The sequence below is a fragment of the Mus caroli genome, chromosome 10 (genome assembly GCF_900094665.2).
Source record: "Mus caroli chromosome 10, CAROLI_EIJ_v1.1, whole genome shotgun sequence".
NCBI lineage: Eukaryota > Metazoa > Chordata > Mammalia > Rodentia > Muridae > Mus > Mus caroli.
Genome location: NC_034579.1, coordinates 95447230 through 95460558, shown reverse-complemented (window position 1 = coordinate 95460558; position 13329 = coordinate 95447230). Strand labels below are relative to the sequence as shown.

General features: G+C 33.2%; 1 protein-coding gene across 3 annotated transcripts in view; it reads right to left on the bottom strand.

Annotated features, from left to right (window-relative positions):
• The window catches only part of Mgat4c (MGAT4 family member C), a 671730-nt gene that overhangs the window by 366860 nt on the left and 291541 nt on the right, over nt 1-13329 (bottom strand). Inside the window, exon 1 of one of the 3 annotated variants that reach the window (XM_029482260.1) lies at nt 1493-1522. The exons of the other annotated variants lie outside the window; for them this stretch is intronic. The gene's annotated coding sequence lies outside the window, so the exon portion shown is untranslated. Of the gene's footprint in view, nt 1-1492; nt 1523-13329 lie in introns of those variants that run through there. 3 annotated transcript variants of the gene reach the window in all.

The following is a 13329-nucleotide window of genomic DNA, read 5'->3' as shown; positions in this document are numbered from 1 at the left end:
ATCCACTTAGATTTGACCTTAGTACAAGGAGATAGGAATGGATCAATTCGAAATCTTCTACATGATAACAACCAGTTGTGTCAGCACCATTTGTTGAAAATGCTGTCTTTCTTCCACTGGATGTTTTAGCTCCCTTGTCAAAGATCAAGTGACCATAGGTGTGTGGGTTCATTTCTGGGTCTTCAATTCTATTCTATTGGTATACCCCATTTTTAACAGGGTTATTTGATTCTCTGGAGTGTGTCTTCTTTACTTCTCTCTATATATTGGATATTAGCCCTCTTTCTGATGTAGGATTGGTAAAGATCTTTTCCCAATCTGTTGGATGTCATTTTGTCCTATTGACAGTGTCCTTTGCCTTACAAACCTTTGCAATTTTACGAGGTCCCATTTGTCCTTTCTTTATCTTAGAGCATATGCCATTGATGTTCTGTTCAGGAACTTTTCCCCTGTACCCGTGTGTTTTAGAGTTTCCCCCACTTTCTCTTCTATTAGATTCAGTGTATCTGTATTTTGTTTGTTTGTTTGGTTTGGATTTTGGTTTTGGTTTTTGTTTTCTTTCTGAGACAGGGTTTCTCTGTATCCCTGACTGTCTTGATAAAGACAAAAATGAAGTGCCTGTGAACATATGGAAACTTTCATAAACATTTGAGGTAATATAAATCATCACCCAACAAGCATAGCAGCATGAAATTTGTTTAGACATGAAAATGATGCTTGCCATAGAATCTGAAAATCCCCCCCTTTTTGTATTTGACTAAAAGAAAGTTATTCACTAAATGAAGTAAATAAATGTACTAAAGTTTATTGCAGCCTATTTATAGTGATCCTCAAATGGAACCACCAATTTTCCATTAAAAGATAAAAGGATAAATACGATGTAAAGATGAAAAAGTGAATGCTATTCAATTGAGGACAATTTTCAACCTCATATTAAATACAAAACCAAAAAAAAAAAAAAACTCAAAAAGTCAAAACAAACAAACAAATAAACAAAATCAACAAAAGCAAACAAAATTGGAGAGCTAAAGCAATCCTGAACAATAAAGGAACTGCTAAGGATCTCTCCATTGCTGATTTTGATCTATACTACAGAGCTATCATAAAAAAAGCAAGCAAACAAACAAACAATCCCTAATGTTGGCATAAAAGCAGATACATTGATCAGTGGAATGGATAGAAAGACAAAGAGATAAATCCATACACTTATGGTCACCTGATTTTTGATAAAATACCTCCCTTCAAATAACTAACCAACCAGACAATCAAAAAGCAACACAACAAGATGAAGAAATTTAACATAGTGAAAAAAATAAAGCATCTTGAACAAATGATGCTGGTCAAACTGGATGTTTGCGTGGAAATAAATCCAAATAGATTCATACTTATCATCCTGCTCAGAACTCAAGCCAAAACAATTCAAAGGCCACAACAGAGCACAAGATATACTGAACCTAATAGAAAAGAGTGTTGGGAATAACCTTGAACTTACTGGTACAGGTGAAGACATTCTGAACAGAACATCATTGGCTCAGGCCCTAAGATCTACAATGAATATATAAAAAAAAAATAAGTTTTTCATGAAACTGAAAAACAACTGTAAGACAAAGGATACAATCAACTAGATAAAAATGACAACCTTCAAAATACGAACAGATTTTTGCAATTCCACATTTGAGAAAAGAGTAATATGTAAAATATATAAACAATTCAAGAAATTAGGAATCAGAAAAAAGAAACAAATAATCCAATTAAAAATAGGATATAGATCTAAACAGAGAATTCTCCATAGAAAAACACTGAAATATCCATGAAATAAATATTCAACATTTTAACCATCAGTGAAATGCAAATCAAAATCACTTTGAGATTCTATCTTACACCTGTCAGAATGACTAGGATCAAAAACACAAGTGGCAGCTCATACTGACTAGCAAGTGAAATAAGAGGATCATGCCTTCATTCTTAGTGGAAATGCAAACTTGTCCAGCTACCATAGAAATCAATATGCTCATTTCTTGGAATATTTGTATCTGTTTAATTTAGAATCTAGCTGTACCATGCTTGGGCAAATAACCAAAGGAGCATATGGAATTGGGCAAATTACCAAAAAAAAAAATTGACTCTTCCTCAAATATTTTCATTGCCACATTATTCATAATATCTAGAAATTGGGAGTAAGCTAGATATACCTTTTCAAAAGAATAGATAGAGAAAATATGGTACATTTACACAATAGAGTATTACTCAGCTGATATATATATATATATATATATATATCCTGAAATTTGTATTCAAATAGATTGAACTGAGAAAATGTTTCCAATTGAGATAACCCATACTCAGAAAGATAAATATGGTATACATTCACTTATATGTAGATATTAGGCTTTAAATACATGATGACCAAGCTACTATCTGTAGAAGAAGAAAGGTTAGAAGCAGATGAATAATTTGGGCAGGGGTCACATGGTTCTCCTTGGGAGGAGAAAACAACAGATTTTGCATGTGGACTGGATTAGGCAGGTCAGGTGTGTAATAATAGTATGGGAGATATGATTGACAGAGGAAGTAAAGGAAGAGACTACTAGGAATAAGGAGTATTAGAAATATATTATAAGAGAACGCCAGTGAGGGGAGGTGGAGTAGGTGGGTAGGTGGGTGGGTGAGCACCTTCATAGAAGCAGGGGGGGAAGAATGGGATAAGGGTTTTCCTGAAGGGAAACCAGGAAAGGGGATAACATTTGAAATGTAAATAAAGAAAATATTCAATAAAAGAAAAGAAAAAAAAATTGAAAAAATATATTCTGTTCTATTATATAACACACACACACACACACACACACATATATATACATTCTGATCAGTGGCTTACTTATTCAACCCTGATCACAGAGGCTTCCTCCAGCATCAGAAGAAACAGACTCAGAGACCTCCAGTGAGGTATTGCAACAGAAAGAGACCTTGGACAACAGCTCTAAATGGGATACCTCTATTTAGTCCCACCCCTCAGAACTCAGGGAACCCTGCCTAAGGAAAAGCAGAAAGAGTGTAAGAGACCGAGGGGAATACTAGGAGAGCAAACCTCTCTGAATCAATTAAACAAGGCCCATTGAACTTACAGAGACTGAAACAGCAGGTCCAGAGCCTGCATGGGTCTTTACAAAGTCTCCTGCATAGATAATATAGCTTTTAGTTTGGCAATTTTATGGGTCTATGAAGTCTGTGAAAATGTGGGTCTCTGATTTTTGTTCCTGCTTTTGGGGCATTTTTCCTTCTCTCTGTTGCCTGATCTAGCCTCAGTATGTTGTGCTTTGCTGTATTATACTTCTGTTATGTTCAGTTGTTGCCACCTAGTAACATGTTATTTTCTAAGGACAGAAAAAACTATACTGAATCTCAAGGGAGGAAGAGGAGGGGAGGACCTGGGAAGAGTATAGGGAGGGGAAACAGTAATCAGGATATATTGTATGAGAAAATATTCAATAAAAGGAAGGAGAAAAAAGAACATATGGTTGCTTCAGATATATGAGGATACTATATAGGTGTGTGATCAGGGTATATAATCATATAAAGATTTATATTATTAAGACAAATTATAACTGGAGCATACATTGTGATTGTATTAGTAAAAGACTGCATATTTAAGCTGATGAACTGACAGGTAGATCAAGTTGTTAATCCAGCATTAACTACAAGAGTATCATGTCCCTCATATGTGCAGAGAAGTGCTTTAAAGACTGTGAGGCTTTGTAAGTGGTACTTTATCCGTTTGGATAAATAGTAAACGTATTATTATGTATAACAAAAATAGATAAAAAACTAAAATTATGTCATTTCTGTGAAAGTGGATAGAGCTACAGAACATTCTGATAAACAATATCAGACTAGACGTGGTAGTGTTTCAAGCTTATCTTCAGTCTACAACCATAGTTTTCAACAATCTGTGATACATTTGAAAATAACCAAATATTCTTCTTTGCCCTAGCTCCAGTGGCCCTAGCCCCAAGCAGATATGAGACCCCACTTTTTGACCCACACATATCTATCTATCTATCTATCTATCTATCTATCTATCTATCTATCTATCTATCTATCTATCTATCTATCTACCTACCTACCTACCTATCTATCTATCTATCTATCTATCTATCTATCTATCTATCTATTTATCTATCTGTCATTCTACCTCTTACACACACACACACACACACACACACACACACACACACACACACACACAATTTTCTAGATCTACAAAAATTCTGCATGTAGTAATTCCATGTGTTTACTCATGGAATTAAAGCTCCCTTTGCATCCTCCCAGTTCCCATCCCAAAAGCAAGTTGTGTCTAACAAATAAAGCTGGAATAAATAAAACTTATATGAATTAAGGACACAGTTTTATTTGAATGACTCCTCTCATAATTACATTCTTTATACTTAATGATCTTTAAAAGTCATTAGTTGTCAACACTATAGTAGTTTTGAGGACGTGGGATGCAAGTTCTGTATCCTAAGAGCGTCTTGGAAGTAATACAACTTCCAAGAATGTAAACACCCTCCCACCTCCTGGGCAGAATTGACAACAAAATATAAGCCACGCTAATTTATTGAGTTATTTTCCCTAATTAGTTAGTCAATTTTTAAATATTTGATTCTTAAACCTCGCATAGGCAAAACTAGAATATTCTCATGAACAAGTAAATCTTCATATTTAAAATTACATAGTTTGGTTGTCTAAATGTTCTGTTGCAGAGAGAAGATTCTTTGACTAAGGGTAAGGACTACTTAAAAATTGAACAAGACAGCTCCAGTGAACTAGGCACAGTGTATGTGTACGACCATACAGCTGCTGCTATATACAGATTTACAGGCAATTAAGAGATGCTGAGAATGGATGAAAAAGTCTCTCCAGAGGAAATACAGCCACTGGTTATCCAACACCAAACCATCATCCCTACAATTATACAAATGCGTAAAATTACATAGATATAGAGGGTTATATTTAGTAATGTATATGTATCCAAAATATATTTACATATGTAACAATAAGCAATGAAAACTAAGATACTATGGATATTAATAGAGGAAGTGAGCGGCATTTGGGGCAGTCTTGAGAGAAGAAAGGGAAGAGATAAATGGTAAAATTGTACTATCTTCTCACAAATAAAAGAGAAAAATAGAACATATCACCTTATGAATATCATATTTATCCTTAATATTTATGAGCTACTTTGATTGAAATTTTACTGAACTCCCCATGTTTGTCTATCTACTTTTTTAGCCTCATCATTATTTGATATGCTATAAGGCAATGCTTAACTATGTTTGCAGACTTTGTCTATATTAACTAATTTAAAAAACAAAACAAAACAAAAAACACTTTGTATCTGACAGTATCAGAGTGGTAAGTAAAAATGCAAGCAGTTTTTTTTTTTCTCCCTTTGAGCAATAAAAGCCAAGGATGTAACTCACAGCAGTTAAAACGCTGAATTTCTACTCCTTCCCACATTTTAATGTTATCACTAAATGTCGAGAGTAAACCAGACCATGGAAGAAATCGTCTACTTTCTCAATTTACATGCCAACGAAAACTATAACTTATCTTATTCATGGAGTGAAGAAAACATTATGTTAACACAATGTGAAAGAGTTTTAAAGCCTTGGCACATTTTCCCTGTCAATTCCCATTTCCTATGATGCTTAAATATAAATTTTTATTACCTTTCATGACTTTTTCATGAATATTATTCCCCAAAATGCCACTGGTCTGAAAACTGTTGCAATGATTGTCATGGGGAATGGATATAGGTGTGACAAGTTAGAGGAAAGCTCACATCTTATTTCTCCTTAATTATTTTTGTAGTAAGTCTGTGTTGTCAGTCCAAATGAAGCAATTTTGTTAAATTTTAATTGGCCCTTCTTTCCAGACATTATATTTTAACTGAGCAGAGTAAACAATTCTTCTGTGTGCCTTTATACCTCTATGCAAATCCCCAGTGGTATCAATAAGACTCACAAATGCACAAAATATTTCAGCATCCACAAATGTTCAGTGGCTCAAACGTCACAGAATTTAATGAAATAGTTGAGAAATTGAATGTTCTGACGAACACATTGGTTAACAATATAGAGGGGACAGGCATATCAAATAAAAAAAAAAAACCCTTCAGTTTCGTTTTTTTTTTTTTTTAAATTATCTTCTACTATCCTAAAATGAAACCACAGATAGCACAAAAGCCCCTTTTTCAGATAAAGCAGACATTCTCTTTTGTTTCTGTTTGTGACATAAGGGAGCCACATGCCAGCTGCATGCCGCAAGACTCCATGAGTATATAACTGTATTTAAATCATTTATATATCACATTTCACAAAAGTAATAGGAAAATGTGTTCTTTTACATTCATGGTTAGTAGATGGAACAGATGGTGAAGGCTCAGTTTAAACTAATATGAGCATTAAAATAACTGATATTGCATGCATTGCTTGATGTAGTAGGCATTTAATTCACTATAAAATAAGCCTGTAGCTTTTTAGAATTTATTAAAGACGTAACTTTAGACATGGTTTGCTTGTATGAAGAAACTTGACATCACCAGTTATTCATCAGAATCTTGAATGTAAATAATTCATTCATAAATTCAAGAAATATTGGCTGAAAAGCTGTGATTTTTGGCAGTCACTTAATATTAAATTGCATGCAAGCATTTGTAGATGTTGTACCTGCCTCCAAAGGCAAGCGTCTTATCAGGGATAGAACTTGGAGAAGCAAGATAATGCTCCATTGACCTGGGAAGTTTGTAGCACTTCTATTTTTAATGACTCACCAAGTGGAATTATCATGGGGCACAGAACTGTAGGTACCAAAATTTTATAATAGAGATTGGAATGAATCCTGGAGGAAATAACGTATCCTTTTCTGTAAGCTTGAGGAGCTGAAGGAGCAAACAAACATAACCTAGGAATAAATGCTTCAAATATTCTCTGTTTCTTTTCCTACTAGTATGTGTAAAGGAAAAGAGATAATAAATATTGAGTAGCATTTGAAACATACACACAAAAATAGACCATTGCCTATAACAAAGCACTAGGCAGCCTTAACAGTTTTCTTGAAATCTTTTCTTGGACATTATCATAACCTGAATAGGTTATTCATCCTATATCATTATAACAATTTATATTTTGTACAAACTGTATAAATCTTACATTGTTTGTAGTTTGAATCTAGGATACCCCCTTGTCTGTAGTCCTTTAAATATGATATTGACAATGACATGGGCTACTTAGGACCATACTCAATGTAATTCAAAGCAATTATATGCAAACTCGTACTCACAGACTAATCGTTCACTTAAAGTTTCTTTTATTATGCTTATCTTTCCTGACATCAAAGCAAGGTTAACATCAAGTCAAACAAATTCATTTAGAAACACTGACTTTAGAGGAATATTTTGCCTCTTTGGCCATTCAAATCCTTGCTGAATATTCACCAAATTGTAAGCATAGAAATTAGTCATTTAATAAAATGAAACATCAGATATACTCATTAATTAAATATAATATATCTTTACTTGCCTAATTTCTTCTTTAATTTCTTTAATTATAAATATGTATGTGCATATACATTGAGAGGAGGTGCCACAAAGTCCAAACAGGTAATTGGACCCCCTGGAACTAGAGTTCCACTCAATTGGATGCTGTTTAATCTGGGTGCTCTAAACCAAATTCTGGCCATCTATAAAAACAGCAAGTACTTTTAATCACTGAACAGCCTTTCCAGCCACAACCAGTTTCCTTTAAAATCTTCATCTGTTGATGTATGGCTGACAAAAATGGAAACTGATTAAAACAGAATGGAATTTGGAAAAAATACTTTAATCAATACTTCATTGTTCCTGTGTTTCGTTTGTTATATATCCTTGTGTATGTGATTTCAGAGAGTTTGTTTCTTAAGAACTTACAATATAGAGTTAATGAGACATTCATCTAGCCAGCCTTCTCAATGAGAGTCTTTTAACTCGATGTGTCATCTGGCTTCATCCCAGGTGCTTGGAGCACATATGATAATACCACCTTGAGGAATTCTGCATTATTTTCTCTAAGATACCTCACTGATAACTCAAGAAGAGATTACTAGGTGATTTGGGGAACATGGGACTTTTTCAGGATAGTGTGTTATATAGGGCTGTTGTTGAGGCTTCTGCTAATCTAATGAAACTATGTAAAGGTAGAGGCAAACTGTCTACTTAAAAACATTAAAATGCCATTTTGCAGTACTTAAGAATGAAAGAATAAGCACTGGGAATTGAGGAAATTGCATCTGCACTTTGTAAAGTGATTTTATATTGAAGTCATTCAGTATGGAAGTCATGATCATTGAAACGTGCACCTGCTTGAGTTTGATTGTAACATCATACTCTCAAATAACCATCTATATTCTCCATGTGCATCTAATTCATCTGCACCTAAAATTTGCTTGGATGATTGTACGTTCAACTTCATGCAGATGTTCAGAGAATATGTTTATGAAAACACAGCCTTAAAGAGATAGTCCACAGAACCAACCATAGTTTAAAAATCTCATCTATCTAAATATATTCATTTTTCCAAATAAATATTTATTTGTTTAATTAAATTCTCTGTGAAGAGGACTTCATCCACAGTAATACTAAGATAATATTTGGAAAATACATGAACATTTTTATATCATCTAAATAAAAGGAACATTGCCCGGGCGTGGTGGCACACGCCCTTAATCCCAGCACTTGGGAGGCAGAGGCAGGTGGATTTCTGAGTTCGAGGCCAGCCTGGTCTACAAAGTGAGTTCCAGGACAGCCAGTGCTACAGAGAAACCCTGTCTCGAAAAACCCAAAATAAATAAATAAATAAATTAATTAATTAAAGGAACATTAATTTTTAAACCTAATATCTATTTATCTTTGTAAATAGATGTGTGCCTTTAATGAATGAACTTAGTGTCTGAATCTAAATAAATACAATATATATATTTACTTATTAACATTGTATCAAACACATTGATGAATTTTTTTTATTAAATATAACTAGTTCAGTAAGATGATAGAAATATGGTTAATATGATGTTGCAGGAAAATAGGTCAGAATAATTAGGTTGTTTACCAACATTAAGTATCAATATGTGGGAGACTCAAAGATCAATCTGGGTTTTTTGCACCGATACTCAGGATACTACGGTGCTAAGAAAAAACCTTCCACAAAACAAATGATCTCTCCTGAAAGGACAAGACATTCACCTACAAAATAAAGGAATCCAGGAACAGATCTTTCACTGGCTCAAAGCTTAAAATTGATCAATCACAGACATAAACATAATATAAAGTTAATACAAAACTAAAAAAAAAAAACCCTCTTAGAAAATAGCAGGCAAAAACTCTGATGACCTTAGGCATTATGATGAGTTTTGGATATCAAACTAAAGCTAGAACTTAAGAATTAATATAATAAACTAGAATTAAATTTAAATCTCTCTCCTCCAAATAACATCATATTTTTAAATCATTAAAACATCTCAAAAAAGATATCAGATAAATAATATTGTAATATAAAATCATGCAAAGAACTATAGGAATTCAACAATATAAAATAACCCAATTACATAAGGGAACATTAACAAATCAAAGATATGAGGATGGTACAAGGAGTTCTAGAACCTAGGTTGTCAAAGAATTACGAGCCACACTAAAATATAACATTATATGCAACAAAATGAACTTATCACAGAATTATCACACCACAAATACTACTTAGTCTTGGATGTGGCAAGTACTCTCCTTCCTCACTACTGAGAATTAATACTCAAATAACAACTGTGAACCAGTTACATAGTTCATCACTAACCATTCAATATTTTGTGGTGTAATTTAAGATTTATACTACACAATATCAATGTAGACATAGTGAAAAATTATTTCCACAAAAGAGCCTCCATATAGATAACTATTGCACCTTCATTTATTATTTGTGACAATGAGAGTGATCCAAGTCTATTTTTGTGGCTGACTAGACAAATTAGATATATGACTTATGAATGAATGGATTTTCTTGAGCACTAAATAGAAATGGGCTATCAAACTCGAGAATTGCATGAGAAGTCTAAACCAGAAGACACGTTATTAAAATGCAAAAGGCAAACTGGAAATGATCCATTCTGTAATACTTTAAGTAGATAACATTGTAGAAAAGGTAAGGTTATGAAGAAAGTAAAATAGTTAAATGGCTGTGACAGCTAATAAGATCCAGAAGGAAGAATACACGAGGAAGATTTTTGAGCACTCTCTGGTTGGTTGCTAAATGTTGGGTACACGTTATTATATGTTTCCTGAAACCCACAGAATAAAGACTATATGATTCAGTTAAAGAAATGCTTCTAGCTAAATGTGCTTCCCTGATGAAAATAATAATGTTCTTTATGTAAAAGTAATATCTTCCACAGCAAAACGATTTGATCACTGATTACCCTCAATATTTTCAGGGCCACAGCCTTCTGTACTAGACTCTCAATTACTTTTTTTTAATTAGGTATTTTCTTCATTTACATTTCAAATGCTATCCCAAAAGTCCCCCATACCCTCCCACCCCAACTCCCCTACCCACCCACTCCCACTTCTTGGCCCTGGCATGCCCCTATACTTAGGCATATAAAGTTTGCAAGACCAAGGGGGCCTCTCTTCTCAATGATGGCCGACTAGGCTATCTTCTGATACATATGCAGCTAGAGACAGGAGCTCCGGGGAACTGGCTAGTTCATAATGTTGTTCCACCTATAGGGTTGCAGATCCCCCCAGCTCCTTGGATACTTTCTCTAACTCCTCTATTGGGGGCCCTGTGTTCCATCCAATAGCTGACTGTGAGCATCCACTTCTGTGTTTGCAACTCCCGTTGCACACTGTGTATCGTGAAATCCACAAGGTTTTATTTTAAATGATTTTTTTCGCATAAGACATTCAGTTCCTAATTTCTTAATGCCATCATTTTGCCCAAAATGCCACAGAAACTTCCTGATATCTTCGAGTTTCAAACTAATGTCTTTATTCTATATACCTAGTGTTATCCATCCAGTGTAGGCCTAGGTACCAGAGTTGACACAGGTTTAATATGTAAATTGAATAATCAGCTCCTTTGTAAAATATGTGATCACTGACTCTTCATTTTAAAGTCAAGCCTTTGATCTTCCAGGAACATAAGATGCGAAGCACTGTGCCCTGTTCCTAACAAAATATAAACCCACTGCCTTTTCTCTGTCTGCTTCTTATGTATCCATAGGTTTATACCACTATCATTTTGTTAATTTGATTGGGTGAAAACAATGAGATTTAACTGACAACAGCTTCTCATCAGACACTAATGACAGGCCTAGGATACATGCTTAATATATCATTTATTAACATATTGCATATTAAGCATCTCGGTTTCTTTTCTTAAGATGGTTATAGTCCTGACTTTCTGGTTTAGAAAGAAAAAAAAAGACCACCTCAAACAAAGAATTAAAAGTTTGAGAGACTGCTGATCACTATGGAATGAGGCAACTAGAACTTTTCAGAACCAATGTTATTCAGGCATCATGGGTCAAACTATCCATCTTAGACTCTGGTGTATTTATTTAAAAATACTCATTCTACAGCAGAAACTAAAAATTCCCAACAGAGGACACATTGCAAAACAAAATAGTGTCATAGTCCTCTCTTTGAGGAGGCATAATGGAATTCTCCCTTCTGACATTCTCCCGAAGTCTCCTCAGGTTAGGTTGGGATAATGAGATCTCTTTCTTTAGCAAACACAAAGTCAGGGACAGACATATTGAAGCCTCCCTCTTGACTAGAATTAATTAAGTACCTGAATTATAGATACACACACTTTTGTCTTGGGAGGTTAAGCTAATTTTATGAATTGTATAATTGGAAATGATCTCAGTTTTCTTGAAGATTAATATTCTGGGCGTTAAGCTCTGTTCCTCCCTTGTAAAATGCTCATTGTAAAAGAGTAAATACAGAATTTACACTGTGGAATATAGAATATGATGAGATTAATGTTGAGTTAAATAGTACGAATCATTTTACATGATATGTTCAGAGATATAAATGTTATTTATTTATTATCCACTATAGAGTGTAAATATATTCTATAATTCTTTTATCTCTATTCTGAAAAAAACTGAATTATATACATGAGAATTAGGTTAAAGTGTAAAATAATTAAGCATACTAAAATGTATAAAATGCAAACACGAAAATATTAGTTTATTTTAACTTCATATGATTTAATCTTTTATAAAATGGTAAGTCTATATGAGTAAAAGAGTATAACTTGGAAATAAAGAGAAAACTAATGAGTCAGGATATTTACTCACAGATTCTCAATATTCCTGTTTCTTTGCTGTATAATTTTTAAATTTAAGCTTGTTAAATTTTAGCTCTCTCAAGAGGAAAAATGAAAAAAAAAATTCAGTATCTCAAAGGTTTGTTTTAGCTATTAAATGACAGTGTAAATGTACTTACTATAGTCTTAATAGCATATTTTAGAAATCTTTACTAAATGGAATATGAGGGGGAAAAATGGCCAGGAGGGTTTTTTTTGACATTTGAGATTTCTTTTACATGTTTTCTTAATAAATCATAATAGATCTGTATTCTGACTGTTCAAAAAAGAACTACAAATATAATTCCATAGAATGTTGGAAATATATCAGCATATAAAAACTCCAGATGTTCTGTCAAATCATATTCAATTTGAGATTCAGGGAAACAATTTGATATAAAATTGATATATTAGTTATTCCTTGGATGAATATTTGAAACAATTCCGGTGTATTTTCAAATATGAAAAATTGTGGTCATTAATTTTATAATATGCCATGAAAAAAAGATTATAAGGCAAGAACCACATATTTCATAGACAATGTATTACATCTTTAAAGTTGGTCATACTTTTTAAAATTATGCACATTTTTTGTATAACTGTATAATTTGCACATAGCTGTACATACATGTACAAATTATGTGTAATTTGTTTCAACAATAACATAAGAAAGGTAGAAACTTATAAAACATATATAATGACTGTGAGTAGTAATTGGTAAGTATAAGCTGTCACAAGGTAATTTATCAAATTTCTATGATTCCATTCTATTCATTTATTAATATGTCTAAGAGTTATAGGCTCTATATAAGAGTATAGGCTCTATAAAAAAGAATTTATTTTTTTACATTGCATCAGATGTTTTGATTCACAAAAAATCATTTATTGTTATTTACATTCAGTTTAAAGATATTGAGAAATAGAGTTTCAAAAA